The following is an 18,530-nucleotide window of genomic DNA, read 5'->3' on the forward strand; positions in this document are numbered from 1 at the left end:
GATTTTCCATTTTCACTTACTTTGAGATTTCCCCGATTCTTTCATTATAACAAGTGATTTTCAGTTGAAACACAGGCATTTTCAAATTATGTTTTAGGATTCTGTGTATTATTTAAGCCTCTATTTGAGCTGGTTTTCTCCAACACGTGGCATAGGAGCAGGGTGGGGATGCTTCTGCCTCAACAAGGCCACTGGGGGTGGCAATCTGGGCTCCCTGCTTAGCTTCCACTGACATTCAAAGAGGACATCTCCTTACTAACTCTCAGTGAGGGTCTTCACGGGCGATGCAATGGGATGGCCTCATTAGTGAGGCAAGGGTGACAGTGTTGACTTTCCACTAGACTCCTCTAAGACCAGGCCATTAGGGATGAGGTAGGCTGCATTATTTCCAATTGGGCCATAAGTCCAAACTCCCCACATGGTCTCCACTTACTCCACAGGTAGGGGTGGGGAGGCTCATTAACAGGGACTGGATATGAAAGTCCTGGCTCCCTGCCCGGTCTTCCCTGACACCACCCTGGCAGGAGTGTCAGCATTCCCTGTAATAGCCTTGTGAGGACAAAATCTAAGGCAACTACTCAGTTTTCATCGGTATGGATCACGGTGGAGCCACAGTTTTTTCTGTAGCATCTGACTGGAGTAGAATGGTGACCTTCTAAGTTCTCGGTCTTGACAGACTATCTCCTTCCTAGTCCACTGGCTACAGGGTACAGGGTTTTGTTAGGGATTTTTTTTTTTTTTTGGTCTATACTCATTGGCATTTCTAAGTTGCCAGATTTTCAGCTCCAAGTCTGAGCTATATGATGCAAAAAGAAAACCCAAGGAACTTAGGTCCCAAGGTCCCTAGCTGGTCTGCCTTCTTCCTTCCACCTTTCAGAGTATAGTTTATTTTTTATATATATATATAGTTCACCATCATCTGAACTATATTAATTTACAAAGATTTCTCAAACACACATTTTCTCATTTAAGTCACCAAATATCTTTGATGAAATGCAGAGTGAAACACGGAGGGAACTGAATTTAGATCAGACATTCACCCTTGTGCCATGTACACACCATTATATATATATATATTTTTTATTTATACCATTTATATTTATATATATATATATAAACCAACCAACCTAATTTTATATTATATATATACTTTTCCCTCAAGAGCTCCCCCCCCCAAGAGTTCTTTTCTTCCCCCTCTAGAGTTCTTAGTTATTTTTAGTTATACTTAGTGGGATAGTTAGGAAAAAGGACATCTACTCCATCTTTCCAGAAGTGGAAACTTTCTGGCATGTCAATTTTTAACAACACACTGTGTAAAGCACAAAATTTTCACAAAGCAAACATGAACGTCGATGCTCTCTCCCTGCACGCTTCATTTTTTTTTTCCCTAAATATTACCTCCTCTGTGAATCCTTTCTAGCACTATCCAAGCCAAAATTAATTACTTCTTTCTTTGTGTATCCATGGCCTGGCATTTACTTTTCTGTAAAGCCTTATAATCATCCAATGGGGCCACCACTGGTCGTGTAAGTAAAGCAAACTGAAGATGAAGACTATGTCAGATTCATGTTTGGATTCTCAAAGCCTGAATGTCTACGAGCACACATGTAGTATAATAACTCACACAGTGCGGGGGAAACAGTGGAGACCCAATAAATATCTGTTGACTGAGTAAGTGAACAAATGAACATTTTATTCAGCACCAGCCCATATGTTCTGGAACCCAAGAAGGGTTTGTTAAATTGGACCAAATTGTTGCAGCGTCTGTCAGTCTAATCAATCCACAACTATTTTTTCCCAAGAGGAAAAGAGAAGCTCACAAAGTATAGCCAAAGGGCAATTATTGCAGATTAGTACTTTTTTCCCAATTAACGATTAATTAATCTGCAACTATTTATTTAAAAACTACACGACCAGAACTACGCATGGTACAGAAGAAGTAAAAGTCAAGATTCCCACCCTCAGAAGTATAAGATATACTGTGGAGACTGGACGATAAGCAATAACTAAAGAGCAAATAAATCAGTGAAAATGAACTACAAGGAAAAAAGAATGTGGGTGATCTGGATCATTAAAAAAGGACTTCGTAAGAGAGGCAAGACTTCGGTCAGGCTTTTAAAGATAATTAAGTTTTAGTTGACTGAGAGGAAAGCAAAAAGAAGGGCATTTCGGGTCTGGGAACAGTAGAAAGATACAAAGATAGAAAAATGAACTCAGACAGAGAGGAATTCACTTAGAGGAGATAAGGCTGAAAATCAGAATTTGGAAATGACTCAGAATTCACACAGCATAGAAGAAGAAAAAGAAATCACCATCATCTGAACGATATTAATTTACAAAGATTTCTCAAACTCACATTTTCTCATTTAAGTCACCAAATATCTTCGATGAAATGCAGAGTGAAACACGGAGGGACCTGAATTTAGATCAGACATTCACCCTTGTGCCATGTACACACCATGGGGATATTTGGGGGGTAGGGTGCCCTTTTCCCAGTGAGATAAATCTGCCAATATTTTAAAAGATAGATATAAAGAGAGAGACTAGAAAGCTGATGAAGATCCTAATTAGAAAGGCAGTGGTGAACATGGGGAAGAAAGGAGTAAATCCAGGGGGGATTTCAGAAGAAGATACATGATTTGACAGAAGGGGAAGGAAGGGAGTCAAAGAAAAAGCTAAGGGTTCCATTGCGGGCACTGAGGAAAATACTGGTAACTGGTCAAGGGGATTAAAAATATAAATGACGAGTTTATGTTTCGACACTGAATTTCAAGAACTCTAAGTTTGTAGAAAAGCAGGGAAAAAAAAGGAAAGACATCGGGGGGGGCGCCTGGGTGGCTGAGCCTTTGGCTCAGGTCATCATCTCAGGGCCCTGGGATCAAGTCCTGCATTGGGCTCCCTGCTCGGGGTGGGGTCTGCTTCTCCCTCTGCCTCTGCCCCTCCCCCTGACTTGTGCTCTCTCTCGTTTGCTCTCTCTTTCAAAGAAACAAATAAAATCTTAAAAAACAACAACAGCAAAACATCAAGCCAAGGAGCTGAGCATGCTGTGCACTGTGAGCTGCTAATCAAAACTAAGCCGTCCGGAACCTAGGAGCCCAGAGGCCCACTGAACCGGTCATCTCAACCAAGGTGGCTATCGGCACTCCATAGTAGACTATGGCAGCTATGGTTTTTGTCTTCTCAGCATACTTCCCCCATTCTCTGTTCTCTTTAATGTCATCCTCCCTGATCCCCACACTGGTCTAGGCTGGCTGCAGCCACAGAACCCTCCTCATCCCACATTCCACACCCAAACCAAGGAGACACAACGGCCCGAGTAAGGTCAATCAGAATCTTTACCAACACTGATATATGGCATATTAACTACATTTTCCTCTCTTCTATATTATTGATGCTCTGACATCTTGGGCCTCCCTAATCAGGAGAGGGGCCTCCCTGCCCCTCCCAGGGTTAGCTGACTCTTAGACTTCCCTGTGAACACTCTTTCATATGTAAACCAACCAACCTAGAACCAATACCCTCCAACCATTTCCTCTATCTAACTCCCAAATGCTAAGCCAATACTTCCCGGTCTTAATCAATCCAGGGTCAGGGGTCAGAGACAACTTGAGACAGTCCATACACCTGAGAGCCCACTAAAATTATTCAAAGTAGCCAATCCTGAGCCTGTTTACTCTGTCTCACCCTTTCTTTCTCACCAAAACTACAATGAGGTCTTTTGTACATGCTTTCCCCTCACTCTTTCTGCCTCTCTGACCTCATGCTTCCCTGTGTGGCTCTGCTTGGCATGGCATGCCCCTCCTCTTGGGAACTGTGAGTAACAAACTATCTTTCCAAAGGCAATCATTTCCTAATCTGTTGGCTATTCACACCTGAATAATAATAGAATACATTTTAAAACATACAGATGTTGCAAATAAGAGTTGTTTCAACACAGTACTGGGAGTCCTAGCCAGAGCGATCAGGCAAGAAAAAGAAATAAAAGGCATCCAAACTGGAAGGGAGGAAGTAAACCTGTGTCTATTTGCAGATGACATGATATTATACGCAAGAAACTCTAAAGCTTCCATAAAAACCTACGAGAATAAATGAACTCAGTGAAGTTGCAGGCTACAAAATCAATACACAAAATTCTGTTGTATTTGTATACACTAGTAACAAAATATCAGAAAGGAAAATTAAGAAAACAATCCCATTTACAATTGCATCAGAAAAATAAAATACCTTGGAATCAATTAGCCAAGGAGGTGAAAGACATATCTATTGAAAATTTTAAGACATTCATGAAAGAAACTGAAAAAGACGCAAACAAGTGTAAATATATTTCCATTGTCTGTGGATTGGAAGAATTAATAGTATTAAAATGCCATTCTACCCAAAGCAATATACAGATTCAGCGAATCTTTACCAAAATTCCAAAGGCATTTTTCACAGAAAGACAACAATCCTAAAATGTATATGGAAGCACAAAAGACCCCAACTAGCCAAGGCAATCTTGAAAAAGAAGACAGAGGCATCTCCCTCCCTGATTTCAAACTGCATTACAAAGCTATCGTAATTAAAATGCTATGTCACTGGCTCGAAAACAGACCCAAAGATAGGAGTCCAAGCAGGTGCAGGAGCAGGAGAGCTGCGCCGCTCTGGCCCCGGAGCTCGCTGGGGGGCTGTCACGTCATCCTGAACACGGGCGAACCCAACCGGAGCTAAGGGAAGATGGGCTGCCACTCTGCAGATGCAGGAGCGAGCGCTTTCTGCGAGGTGGGAGGCGCAGAGTGAACCCCAGGTGGTAGCGGGGACAGTCCTGGGGAGGGGGCTCCGGCAGCCGGCACCGGGAGCCGCGGGGCAGAGGAGGGAGCACGTGGGAACTTCCAGAAGTCGGCTCCTGGAGGACGCCCCTGCCTGACGGGCACTCAGGTTCCGAAGCAGGGTGGACTCCTCGGTGGGACGGCTGGGGTCGGGGTCCTCAGGGTCACAGGGCCACGAGGGTGCCTGAGGGCGGTGGAGGTCAGGGCCCCCGGGCAGGGGGTGGCTGCCATCGGCGAGGCCGGGAGAGGGCTCTCGGCCCCGGGATGACATAACCGCCAGCACGGCCGGGCCAGGCGACCTCTCCCAGCGCAGGGCCCAGCAAGCGGCAGCCTGGGGAGACCCCTCCTCCCCCAGCAGGACCAGTGCAGCAGCACCGCAGGGCTCTGCGGGGCTCGGGGACCCAAAACGGGGCTGCTCCCAGGCGGGGTGAGCCCGAGACCCAGACCCAGGGGGGGGGACGGCTTTCCCCGGGGGCACCCTGGGGAGGGCCCCGGGCTCTGGGCTCCAGGGCTGGGGACTGGAGGCCGCCACTTTCGTTGCCATCCTCTAGGACGGCTCGGAAAGCCCGCAGGGAGCAGAGCCACAGAGGCCCCGGGCCGCTCGCTCAGCCTGGTGGCCAGGCCGGTGCCACTGGCCAGGAGCAAAGCCACCTGAGCATCAGGCAGGGGCCCCGCCCCGGAAGACGGCAAGATCACCGGCTAAGTCCAGGTTCACTGATCACAGAGAACTGCAAACCTCAACGCCTGGGGGAAGCTGTACCCAGAATTCATGGGGCTTTTTCCCACGATGCTTTAGTCTTCCGATTTTAGGTCTTTTTTCTCTTTCCTTACTAAAATTTATTTTACCAACTCTTTAAATTTTTTTAGTTTTCATTTTTATAGTTACATCCTCTCCTTTCATTGTATTCAATTTTATTTTCGCATATATATGTATATGTGTGCATATATATGTGTGTGTGTTTCTTTCTTTATAATTTTGGGATAGTTTCTTCTAACAAACAGACCAAAATACACACAGAATCTAGGGTATGGCTCTGTTCTCTTCACCTGCCTGGTCATATTCTCTTTTTTGTTTTTCTTTTTTTGTTGTTGAAGTCTTTTTTACTATGCATCTTTACAGTGACATTCTATCTTTTCAATATAATCAATTTTATTTTTGTGTATATATATAAAATTATATATATATATAATTTTATTTTTGTGTATATATTTATATATATATAAAGTTTTTCTTTCTTTACAATTTTGAACTGCAGTTTCTTCTAACAAACCAACCAAAACCCTCAGGATATAGTGTATCGCTCTGTTCACCTGTCTGACTATATCCCTATTTTTTTGTCTTTTTATTTTCATTTTTACAGTTACATTCTATCCTTTCATTTTATTTAATTTTATTTTTGAACATACATAAGTTTTTTCTTTCTTTATAATTGTGGGATCTAGTTTTTTAACAAACAGACCAAAATACACACAGGATTCAGTGTATTGTTCTGTCCACTTGTCTGATTATATTTTTTTTTTTTGGTTTTAGATCTCTTCTGATTTGTTTAGTATAATTTCACTGAGATTGTTGTTGCCATTTTAGTATTTTATTTTCTCATTCATCTATTCTTCTCTGGACAGAATGAGAAGACAGAAAAACTCACTTCAAAGAAGAGGTAGTACTGACTGCTAGGGACCTAATCAATATAGACATAAGTAAGATGTCAGAACTAGAGTTCAGAGTAACAATGATAGATACTAGCTAGGCTTGAAAAAAGCATGGAAGACACCAGGGAATCCCTTTCTGGAGAAATAAAAGAACTAAAAGTCTAATCAAGTTGAAATTTAAGACTATTAAGTGGGATACAATAAAAAATGGAGGCTCTAACTCCTAAGATAAATGAAGCAGAAGAAAGAATTCATGATATGAAAAATACAATGATGCAAGATAAAGAAGCCGAGAAAAAGAGAAATAAACAACTACTGGATCACGAGGGGAGAATTTGAGAGATAAATGATACCATAAAGCAAAACAATAGTAGAATAATTGGGATCCTAGAAGAAGGGGAAAGGGAGGGAGGCAGAAGGAACACTGGAGCAAATTATAGTGGAGAACCTCACTAATCTGGGAAAGGAAACAGGCATTTCGAGTCCAGGAGACACACAGAACCCCCCTCAAAATCAATAAAAATAACTCAGCACCCTGATATATAATAATAACACGTGCAAATCTTGGAGACTAAGAGAAAATCCTGAAAGCAGCCTGAGACAAGAGGTCCATAAAGTACAAGGGTAGAAACATTAAACTAGCAGCAAACCTATCCACAGAGAGCTGGCAGGCTAGAAGAGCCTGGCACCTTATATTCAGGGTGCTAAATGAGAAAAAATATGTAGCTAAGAATACTTTATCCAGCTAGGATGTCATTCAAAATAGAAGGAGAGATTAAAAAAAAGCTCCCAGGACAAACAGAAACTAAAAGAATTTGTGATCATTAAGCCAGTCCTGCAAGAAATATTAAAAGAGATCCTTTAAGTGAAGAGAGAGCCCAAAAGTAACATAGACCAGAAAGGAACAGAGACAATATACAGAAATAGTGACTTAACAGGTAAGACAATTGCCCTAGGTTCATATCTGTCAGTAGTTACTCTGAATGTAAATGGGCTAAATGTCCCAATCAAACGACACAGAGGATCAGATTGGATAAAAAAGCAGGACCCATCAATACGCTGTCTGCAAGAGACTCATTTTAGACCCAAAGACACCTCCAGATTTAAAGTGAGATTTAAAGAAAACCATCGATTATGCTAATGGACATCAAAAGAAAGCTGGGGGTGGCAATCCTTATATCAGACAAATTAGATTTTGAACCAAAGACTACAATAAGAGGTGAGGAAGGACACTATATCACAATTCAAGGTTTTATCCAACAGGATCTAACAATCGTAAATATTTATACCCCTAACATGGGAGCAGCCAATTATATTGACCAATTAATAACAAAACTAAAGAAACACATTGATAATAATACAATAATAGTAGAGGACTTAAACACCCCACTCCCTGCAATGGACAGATAATCTAAACAGAAGATCAGCAAGGAAACACGGGCTTTTAATGACACACTGGACCAGATGGACTTCACAGATATATTCAGAACATTCCATCCTAAAGCAACAAAATACACATTCTTCTCGAGGGCACATGGAACATTCTCCAGAACAGATCACACTTACTGGGTCATAAATCAGGTCTCAACTGGTACCGAAAGACTGGGATCATTCCCTGCATATTTTCAGACCACAGTGCTTTGAAACTGGAATTCAGTCGCAAGAGAAAGTTTGGAAAGAACTCAACTACATGGAGGCTAAAGAGCATCCTACTAAAAGAATGAATAGGCCAACCAGGAAATTAAAGAAGAATTTTAAAAATTCATGGAGACAAATGAAAATGAAAACACAGCGGTTCAAAACCTCTGGGATGCAGCAAAGGCCATCCTAGGAGGGAAGTATATAGCAATACAAGCTTTTCTCAAGAAAAAGAAAGGTCTGAAATACACAACCTAACCTTACACCTAAAGGAGCTGGAAAAGGAACAGCAAAAAAAAAAAAAAAAAAAAGCCTAAGTCCACTAGGAGAAGATAAATAATAAAGATTAGAGCGTAAGTCAATGAAATCGAAAGCGAAACAACAGTAGAACAGATCAACGAAACTAGGAGCTAGTTCTTTGAAAGAATTATTAAGATCAACAAGCCACTGACCAGGCTTCTCAAAAAGAACAAAGAAAGGTCCCAAATAAATAAAATCATGGATGAAAGAAGAGGGATCACAACCGACATCAAAGAAATACAGGCAATATAGGAACATACCATGAGCCACAATCTGCCAACGAATTAGGCAACCTGGAAGAAATAGATAAATTCCTAGAAACATATAAACTACCAAAGCTGAAACAGGAAGAAATAGAAAACCTGAATAGATCCATAACCAGCAAGGAAATGAAGAAATAATCAAAAATCCCCCATAAAAAACAAGAGTCCAGGGCTGGATGGCTTCCCAGGGGAATTCCACCAAACATTTATTTTTATTTTTTTTTTCCCACCAAACATTTAAAGAAGAATTAATACCTATTCTTCCGAAACCACTCCAAAAAACAGAAACGGAAGGGAAACTTCCAAAATTTTGCTACGAGGCCAGCATCACCTTGATCCCAAAACCAAAGACCCCCACCAAAATCTACTGACTCTACAAATCTAGTTTTCTAGAGGGATGAAAATAAAATAAACTTAGAAAATACATGAAATCGAAACTTCAAACTATTGGAAGGCCACTGCAGTATCTCTGTCCCTCAATCAGCCTACGTTGACGATCAAACATTTGCAATAACTTGTGTCCTTAAAATCATACTTGAGTAAAGGTAAAGTGTCCGTGTGTCGGGGAACAAGGCTGTTTCCACTGAGATTTCCAGAGATCCAGGAGGTGGATCTGGAGCCGGAGGCTCCCACGGTGCCTACTGTTTGCTGAAACCCCGTCTACACAGAGTGAAACCAAGCAGGACAAGCTAAGCTGAAAGACGGACAATTAGGGACAGGGATGGGCCCGTATTACATCATCTGTGTCCTGGATCCCACCATGCCTAAAGCCGGCTGAATCCCTGAACTTCCCAGTAATCAAAGTCATAGACTCTCTCTTTTAATTTAATCTCCTTTAGTTGCCTTGCTTTCACTTAAAACCAAGTGTCCCGATTCGACATCGCCAAACCTGTCAACTTCCCCCAAGTCTTCTCAACTGAGGAAGAGCATTTCCCTCTTTCTGCTAATGAAACCGTAACCGTCCCTACCATCCAGGCTCAACGGTACAAAATCCTCTATTTACTGGGTCAGCCGCTAAATCTCATCATTCTACCCTCTTACGGCTCATCCTTCTGTCCCTACGGATATAATTTCCAGCTCTTTAACCCGGGTCTCTGTTTCCCTGACTTAGCAACAGTGTTCCTGAGCGAGGACACGTCCTCATGTGCGGCGCCCGCCCCGGTCCCCATCCGGGACGGAGGGTGGTTGCCCCCCGCCTGCCGCCCGGCCCCCAAACCCAGTGGCTCCCGCCCGCTGGCCCCTCGCTCCCCTCATCGGACCCAGTGTACCCCCCACGGCCGTCCGTTCTCAGCTGCGCCCTCGTATTTCCCGACCCCCCAGGTCCCCCAAGGCAGCTGCCACGAAGTGTGTCCACCGTCCTTCGGCCCCGACCCCCGCGCCCCACACGCCCCGGGAAGGGCCTCCGCTCCGACGTAGCTTGGAACACGATGCCATGACCACGAGACGTCGGCCCCCCTCGTCCCAGCTCAACACCCTCCTAGCCCTCAATCCCCCCGCTCGTGCTCCGGGGAAGGGCCGCCCCCCCTTTCCAAAGCCAGAGTCTCTCCGAGGACACCAGCCTCAGCTCCGGCCCCTCGGGCTCCTTCCCTCCTCACCAGCCAGTGTTGTCTGGGCGGCGACAATGTGGCAGGTGTCCCGTCCACCCCTTTACGTGATCTTGACGTTGACCGTTGATGCTTGGGGCAGCCCTCCCCGATCTTCACAGATTGAGAAACTGAGGCCAGTACCGGGAAGTCTGCCTCAGCCCACACGGCTCTCGACCTCCTTGTACAACTGAAGCTTTTCCAACAAGTGGCCTAAACTGAACTCTTTTCCCTCGTTTCCTTCCGTCTTGCGCTGTGTTCGGGGCCGAGCCGTGCGCCGCCCCAGCAGCCAGAGGCTGGCAGCTGGACACCCCGGCATAGCGCTGTGCTCGGCACATGGCCCCCCGTTCCCGAGCTGGGTCCCCCCTGCACACGGCCCCCCATTCCTGAGCTGGACCCCCTGCACACGGGCCCCCTGCACATGGGCCCCCATTCCCGAGCCAGGTCCCCCCTGCACATGGATCCCCGTTCCCAAGCCAGGCCCCCTGCACATGGCCCCCCATTCCTGAGCTGGACCCCCTGCACACAGGCCCCCTGCACATGGGCCCCCATTCCCGAGCCGGGTACCCCCTGCACAGGCCCCCCGTTCCCAAGCTGGGTCCCCCTTGCACATGGCCCCCCATTCCTGAGCTGGATCCCCTGCATATGGCCTCCCGTTCCCAAGCTGGGCCCCCTGCACATGGGCCCCCATTCCCTAGCCGGGTCCCCCCTGCACATGGATCCCCATTCCCAAGCCGGGCCCCCTTGCCCCGTTCCTGAGCTGGGTCCCCCTGCACATGGTCCCCCATTCTTGAGCTGGACCCCCTGCACAGGACCCCCCGTTCCCAAGCCGGGCCCCCTGCACACGGCCCCCCGCTCCCGAGCCGGGTCCCCCCTGCACACGGCCCCCCACTCCCGAGCCTCCTGAGCTTCTGCACCCAGAGGCGCCTCTGCACCTTCGGAGGCGAGTTGCCCATCCCCCCCGGTTCACGCCCGGGTTCGCCCCCGGTGTGGACGCCGGCCTCCGCCGCCCACCCCAGCAGCCCGGCCCCGGCCCGGAAGGCGCGTTGCGGCGGCGACGGGAGGGCCGACCGTTCCATCTCTCGGACCCGCAGCATGGAAGCTCCAGTCGTTTTTGACGAACTCACAGAAAGAAAACGCCGGACTCCGGATCCCCGCCCCAAAACCGGGTCCCCGGGGATACCACTGTTTCGAGAATTACTCAGGAATAAAAATCCTGCCACTCGTTCTGCATCTGATAAGCTTATTTCTTTTTCCACCCAACGGCCTCCACTGTGTGAAAAGCCATAAAAATGAGGACCGTTTATCGAGGAGTCACAGGCGGACAGTGGCCACCTGCTGCGCTCGCAGCGCCCGCAAACGGCTCCGGTACAGAGAAGCACGGAGCACAACCCCCTCGGCCGCAGGAAGCCGCGGAGAGAGGGGCCAAGTGACTGTCGTACCAAAGGAAATGAAGTCCCGCGTCCTTAGCGTGGGTGATGACCGAGTGCCGCAGGGCGTCACAGGAGAATGGGGAAGAAACGAGAAGACGGCGCTCGGCCACCCTCAGCGCTGTACGGGGAAGGGCACCTCTCGGTCAGAGTCGCCAGGGGCGAAGGTCACACACCCATGGCACGTTCCCCGGAAACAGGAGAGTCTGGGGAAGGCAGGGTGCATAGGCGCCGAGCCCACGCGCAGCAAACGTGCCCGGGCCCCACGGGGTTGGGGGGCCGGGAGCGCCCAGGGCTCCACGGTCCTCCCAGGTGGCGATGGTCACCCTCCATGTGACCGGCTGCACCCCTCGGAGCTCACGGAGGAGCAGGAAGCCCCCCAGGCCCCGCGGTCGCCGCCATCGGGCCTCCCGGCCTCCAGAACCCCGAGAAGACGGCGGCCCAGCGCGCAGGCCCCGGTGCAGTAGCTGCGACTGTGGCCCCAGCAGCCCGCAGAGTGGCCAACGCACGTAAATGCACCCAGAGGTGTGTGCCGAGGCCGGAGGCGTAAGGGCCTTGACAGCCGTATTAGGCGTTTAGACCTAATTCCGCAGTTTCTCCCATGTCACGTCTTCTGAGAAGGGACGGGGCCCAGCGGTGCTCCCAGCCTCGGGGCAGCGGGGACGGTCCGTGGTTTCCAAGGGGCCCCTGGGGAGGCGAGGGGCGCTGCAGGGTCGGACGAGGGCGGAGAGAAGCCACACGGGGCCTCAGCGGCAGGTGCCGCTTACTGATTCGGAGGGCGGGGGCCGGGGACTCAAGGACAACCCCCGGGGTGTGAGGCTGAACCCCAGACACAGCAGGCGAGCAGGGCCCCGGAGTCCACGGGCCGAGCGAGGTGCCACTACTGCGACACAGACGGGGCACATCCGGGGTGAGACGGAGGAGTTAGGGCCAAAGAGGAGAAACCGAGGGATCAAGGGCAGGGACGCCGCCCTCCTGAGCCCGAAGTGCCAGCCTCGGCCCCAAGAGGGAGGAGCCTGGAAGTCGCCGCTCCTGTCCTTGCAACAACCAACGGGACGCACCAGACTGAAAACCAACAGCTGTCCCTGGACCTGCCAGGACCCTAAGGATGCACAGCAAGCCAGCACCCTAAGATCCGAGGGGACGGGGGAACCCGAGGCCGCGTGGAGCCCAGGTCTGCTCACGTGGGGCGAGGACGCCCAGATGGCCGTCTGGGAGGGTGGCAGGGGCTTCAGGGTCGGGCGGGCGGGCAGGCGGGGGCACAGCGGGTGCCGGCCACCAACACACAGGAGCAGAGACGGAAGGGGAACCACTAAGGAATCACGACAGCGGTGGCTCGTGGTGACTGAGCGCTCCCCGCGCGGTGGGCCTGTCCGAAATGTTTATGCTTCTTTGGGGGTTTTGTTTTCTGATGATTTTATTTATGTATCTGAGACAGAGCGAGAGAGCAAGAGTGAGCACGGGCGGGGCGGGGGGGGGCAGAGGGAGAGGCAGGCGCCCGCCTGGCTGAGCAGGGGACCGGATGCGGGACTCGATCCCGGGACCCCGAGATCACGCCCTGAGCTGCGGGCAGGCCTTAACCACTGAGCCCTCAGGCACTGCCTGAATGTCTGCGTTTCTTGAGTCTCCAGCAAACCCGGATTATTTTCCCCTCGCTGCTGCGACACATCACTACAGACCCTACACGACACGGCGTAAACGTATCGGCCTGCAGCCCCGAGCTCGGGTCCAACCTGGGACCCACCAGGTAAACATCAGGGCGCGGGCAGGGCCGTTCCCAGGGTGTTCCAGGAGGCCGTGTGCTTGTCCCCGGTGCCTCTGGCCGCACGGTCCCTGTCTCATGCCCCCCACCCCGCCCCCATCCTTGCAGACGACCCCGCGGGTCCCGGCCCGCCGTCCGGGTCACCAAGTCTTGCCCTCCCTACTTCCTGACTGTCTCCCAAAGCTGGGTTGGTTCAGACCCTTGTCCTACGTCACCCGGCGTCCCCATCCTCCCTGCCTTCCCTCCTCCTCCGTCTCCGGCTCCTCCAAAGCATGACTGCTGCAGCTATTTCCTGGGGGAAAATCCAATCACAAGACTCCTCTGATTAAAAATTCTGCTTAAATTAAAAAAAAAAAAAAAAAAAAAAAAAGCTCTGAAACAGATCATCCACGCCTGAGAAAGTCTAGATAGCCCGGGCCCACGCTCACCAGACCTTTCCTGTGGCCCCAGAAGCCCCCGCCTCCCCCGGGAGCCCCAGGTCACGGCCGAGGACATCAGCACATGCTCAGTAAAATAATAACTAAGGAAAAGCTCCAGAGGCCTGGAAGCACTCTGGCCCCACTTCTTGGCCCCCTAGAGAAGCAGGGCCCAGGAATAAGGGGAAAGGATGAAAAATCTGACTGAGGCAAACACATGAATGGGTGGCTTGGGTTTTTTTTTTTGGCGGGGGGGGGGTTTGGGGGTTTGTTTTTAAAAGCTAAGTGGTTTAGGGAGGGTTAGGGGGGAAGAAAGCACATTTTAAAGCTCTAGCTTCAGGGCAAGTAATAAAAATTGTTGCTTTAATGTTTTTTTTTCCCCCGTGATATTGTGAGCCACGGAAGGTCCCTGCTATCGCAGCAGCCTGCGGGGCAGAGTTCCAGCCTCCCGAGCTAAATCAAAGTGGCACCCTCGGTGTCCAACGAAAGATGAATGGATAAAGAAGATGTGGTTTATGTATACAATGGAATATTACTCAGCTATTAGAAATGACAAATACCCACCATTTGCTTCAACGTGGATGGAACTGGAGGGTATTATGCTGAGTGAAGTAAGTCAGTCGGAGAAGGACAAACATTATATGTTCTCATTCATTTGGGGAATATAAATAATAGTGAAAGGGAAAACAAGGGAAGGGAGAAGAAATGTGTGGGAAATATCAGAAAGGGAGACAGAACGTAAAGACTGCTAACTCTGGGAAACGAACTAGGGGTGGTAGAAGGGGAGGAGGGCGGGGGGTGGGAGTGAATGGGTGACGGGCACTGGGTGTTATTCTGTATGTTAGTAAATTGAACACCAATAAAAAAAAAAAAAAAAAAAAAAAAAAAAAAAAAAAAAAAAAAAAAAAAAAATAAATCAAAGTGGCACCGGCTCTCGGTTTTCCAAGCAGCCGGACAGGCCCCTCCCTGCCTTCCGTGAGGCTAAACCTGACTGACAGCGAAGGAACGAAGTGAGTTTCCACTTGTTCTGTGAGCCCCGTGGTCCTCTGGTTGCTCCCCGGGGCCCAGGAGACTCACCCTGCACGGTCGTCCCCGGCTTACGGGGACGGTTCGGCCGTTTTCTGCGGCAGGAGCTGCGGGTGTCGCGCAGGAGGCTGGAAGGCCTCGTGGAGGACGCGGCTCGTCCAGGACACGACGTGCTCCGCGCTCGCCAGTGGAAGCTCTTCGGCGATGCCAGCGCTCGACGGCACCAGCTTACACTCCCCGAACTGGTTTAAACGTGGGTAGAATGAGGACGCGTGTGCATTTCGGTCAAAGCACCCGAGTCCTCCGGGTGGAACCCAGTAATTTTCAGAATGAAATAATACTCAATTCTCTATGATTCAGTCTTAATCATTCCAGCCCTAAGATCCCACCCTAAATTTCCCCACGATGCCCCCGAGCGATATACACATGTCCCAGAACGTGCACGGAGACCCCATTCTCGAACGTCACCCGCTCTCCCTGCAGACACGCCTGTTGTTTCTGGGAGAAACCGCGACTCCAACTGTCTGTGTTTTGAGTACTTGACTTTCCTATTTTCCAAGCAGCTCCTATTTAGGAAGAGGCTGGCCGGGGATTCCGACGGTACCCCGCTCTTAGGTTTATGGTAAGGATTAGATGGGGCAATAGAAGTAGAAAGATCAAACAGAACAGCACTCGCCGCATGGTCAGCGCCCCACAAATATCGACCTTTGTTACATTCCACGTCTGAACGACACACGACCTCGTAACTGGCTCTTTGGGGAAAAGTTCGAGAAAGTCGGTGTTTCTCACCAAATGCCACTTCTCCAAACAGTCTTGAAGTAACCGAAGTGGGTGACGTTAATTTTATTTTACTTAACACGTCTGGGATTTTGTGTTTGTTAAATGTAGCGTGCAAAAAAATAATCTTGATATGTTCGTAAAACGACTTTTTAAGGGCCATTAGAAAAGTCTCTAAGGCCCTTCCAGCTCCAGGATGTTGTGATCTATAATAACTAATTCCAAATGCGTGCAAATTAACGGTGATACAAGTCCCCAGATCCCCGGGAGACGTGCGGCGCTGTCGGCTGGGATGCTCTGGGAACACGTCGGAGCCGGCCCGAGCCTCTGCAACGCAGCCTCCACCCTTGCCCCCGTGCCCCAGCAGCCCGCCCTCTATTCTCTGCGTGAGCTCCCAGATGCTCCCAGATGCTCCCAGATGCTCCAGGTCCTCCGGTGGCAGATGCGGAGAAGAGTGAGCAAGGGGCTGCGACCCGCAGAGAGGAGAGTGGGGCTGAGATTCTTCAGAATCCCAGCGAGACGGGCGGGGGGAGCCGAGGCCCACGAAGGCACCTAATCTGGCCTTCAGCCCCATAAACCCTGAAGTCTGCCTCAGGAGGGGCCCCGTCAACCCTCCCTCACCTGGGAGATTGAGAAACTGAGTCCTGGGGGCAGCCCCGGGGGTCTGCCCACGGCGTGACCCCCGGGGTGCCGGGATCGAGTCCCGCATCAGGCCCCTGCACGGAGCCTGCTTCTCCCTCTGCCTGGGTCTCTGCCTCTCTCTCTCTGTGTCTCTCATGAATAAATGAATAAAATCTTAGAAAAGAAGAAAAGAAAAAAGGAAAGGAAAGGAAAGGAAAGGAAAGGAAAGGAAAGGAAAGGAAAGGAAAGGAAGAAAAAAAGAAAAGAAAAGAAAAGAAAAAAGAAAAGAAAAGAAAAAAGAAAAGAAAAGAAAGAAAAGAAAAGAAAAAAAGAAAGAAAAGAAAAGAAAAGAAAAGAAAAGAAAAGAAAAGAAAAGAAAAGAAAAGAAAAGAAAAGAAAAGAAAAAAAGAAAAGAAAACTGAGAGCTGGAGCGGTCAAAGGCCGAGTCCAGAGTCATCTGGCTTTTCCGGAACTCGAGTCCGGGGACCGGTCGGGCTGGGGCAGCGGCCCGGGGCCTCAAGGCCATCTCAGCCCAGGGAGCTGCCGAGGGAGCCAGCCCTGCACAGACCAACGTGTCGCCCTTGGGGCCCGGGCTCCGCTCAGCGCCCCCGTCACCCATGACTGGCACCTGCCGCAGGGAGACAGACGGCGTCGTCACAGCCCCGATGCAAGACGGACACGGAGCCTGCAAGCAAGTTGCTCAGAGCGGGGCCGCGTGTTTGTACCCGTGGAGGCACCCGTATCGCCCAGAAGGACGGCGACGCTGTGATGTCCCAGCGGCCCACGGTGGAGGCCAACCCCCGGGACAGAAGGCCTAGGTAGGCTTTACAGGAATCTACCCCCACTGGGAATCGAGGCGGGCGCTTCTGGGGATTATTTTCTTTAAAAAGAGTAGAAGAAAGGTCCTTTGAGGTGAACCCGTCGATGTACGAGGGCGCAACCTCGACACCACTCTGGAAACCACCCAGCAGAGGGGGGAGCCGTGGCCGGGGCACTGCCTCCCCTCGGCCTCCCCTCAGCCTCCCCTCGGCCTTCTCTCGGCCTCCCCTTGGCCTCCCCTCGGCCTCCGTTCCGCGTGCACCTCCTCCCCTGCCCTCTGCTCCCAGGAGCCATTCACTTACTCAACAGGAACTTTTCAGGTGTGCTTCCAAGGCACCTGCTCATCCCCCCAGTACTTAGGGAGGACCCCCGAGTTCCCTCGGCACTTAGGGAGGCCTCCAAGTCCCCTGAGTACTAGGGATGCCCTCCAAGTCTCCTCAGTACTTAGGGAGGCCCCCTGAGTCCCTTTAGTACTTACAGAGGCCCCCCAAGTCCCCTCAATACTTAGGGAGGCCCCCCAAGTCCCCTGGGTACTTAGGGATGCCCCCATCCTCTCATAACTAGCACCCTCTTGTACTACGGACCCCCCATCCTCTCAGTACAAGGGATCCCCCATCCCCCCAGTACTACGGACCCCCTGTCTCCCCCAGTACTAGGGATCCCCACCCTGTCCCCCCAGTGCTAGGGATTCCCCATCCCCTGAGTACTTAAGGACGCCCCCATCCCCCCCAGTACTTAGGAGGCCCTCTGAGTCCCCTGAGTACTTAGGGACCCCGTCCCCCCAGTACTAGGGACCCCTCCTGTCTCCTGAGTACTTAGGGATCCCCCATCCCCCCAGTACTAGGGACCCCCTCTCCCTCCAGTACTTAGGGACCCCCCCAGTACTAGGGATTCCCCCTCCCCCCAGTATTAGGGACCCCCCTCCCCCCAGTATTAGGGACCCCCCTCCCCCCAGTACCTGGGACCCCCCTCCCCCCAGTACCGGGACCCCCGTCCCCTGAGTACTTAGGAACCGCCTCCCCCAGCCCCGCCCCAGGGCAGCGGCGCCCGAGGAGCGGCCCAGCGGCCTCCACCGGAAGCGAAGGCGCGGGGAGGGGGAGGGGAGGGGAGGGGAGGGGGAGAGGCGGGGAGGCCGCGGGGCGGGGGCGGGGGCGGGGGCGCCGCGGGGCCTGGAGGCCGCGCTCTGGGCCCGGGTCCGCGGGGGCGGCTCCTCCGTCCGTCCCGGGCCTCCCCGCCCCCCGCCCGCGAATCCGCGACCTACAGGCCCCCCCCCCCCGCCCGGGGCTCCGCGGGCCTGCGAGGACGCACCTGCACCTGCACCTGCACCTGCGCCTGCACCTGCACCTGCACCTGCGCCTGCCGGGGGCGGCGGGGGCGGCGGGGGCGGCGGGGGGAGGCGGGCGGGCGGGCGGCGGCCCTGCTGGTCCCGGCGGCGGCCAC

General features: G+C 51.1%; 1 protein-coding gene across 1 annotated transcript in view; it reads right to left on the bottom strand.

The window, feature by feature from the left end:
* CPQ (carboxypeptidase Q) overlaps positions 1–18,478 on the bottom strand; it is a 407,631-nt gene extending 389,153 nt beyond the window's left edge. The window contains exon 1 of the mRNA XM_072803825.1: positions 18,411–18,478. The gene's annotated coding sequence lies outside the window, so the exon portion shown is untranslated. The remainder of the gene's footprint in view (positions 1–18,410) is intronic.
* Positions 18,479–18,530: the final 52 nt, after the last annotated feature.

Source organism: Canis lupus, chromosome 28 (assembly GCF_048164855.1).
Source record: "Canis lupus baileyi chromosome 28, mCanLup2.hap1, whole genome shotgun sequence".
NCBI classification, from domain to species: Eukaryota; Metazoa; Chordata; class Mammalia; order Carnivora; family Canidae; genus Canis; species Canis lupus.